This window comes from Penaeus monodon, chromosome 15, assembly GCF_015228065.2.
Source record: "Penaeus monodon isolate SGIC_2016 chromosome 15, NSTDA_Pmon_1, whole genome shotgun sequence".
Classification (NCBI taxonomy): domain Eukaryota; kingdom Metazoa; phylum Arthropoda; class Malacostraca; order Decapoda; family Penaeidae; genus Penaeus; species Penaeus monodon.
Window position 1 is genome coordinate 40,708,398 of NC_051400.1, and position 433 is coordinate 40,708,830.

Here is a 433-nt window from a genome sequence, read left to right on the forward strand (position 1 = left end):
GCAAGTAAATTCGAAAATAGAAAAAATAAACACAAAGGAAAAGATGATAAGGAGTGAAACTGAGAATAAAGAATGATAAAAGAAATTTTCTTTGTCTTTCTTTTTTCAATTCTTCGCAATCTTCCTTATATTCTTTCCAGTCCCGATCTTTGTGTATGTTGAAAGGAATATAATGCAACGATTATTGCAATCCGTGTATTTTGAGTTTGTTTTCACGCCCGTGCCGTCATTACCTTTTCAAAACGTTTACATTGTCCAATTCAGCAGTGTCGCTTGAACATTTTAGTTGAACACGTAACTATTTCAATAAATTATCGTTTGAACATGCGACCTTTTTCACTAGTCTTTCAGTATCTTCTTTCCAATCACTTTTATTTCAGCACTAACAATTTGGAGCATTCGCTTTAATACAAAAAGAGGTTTATATTTCACT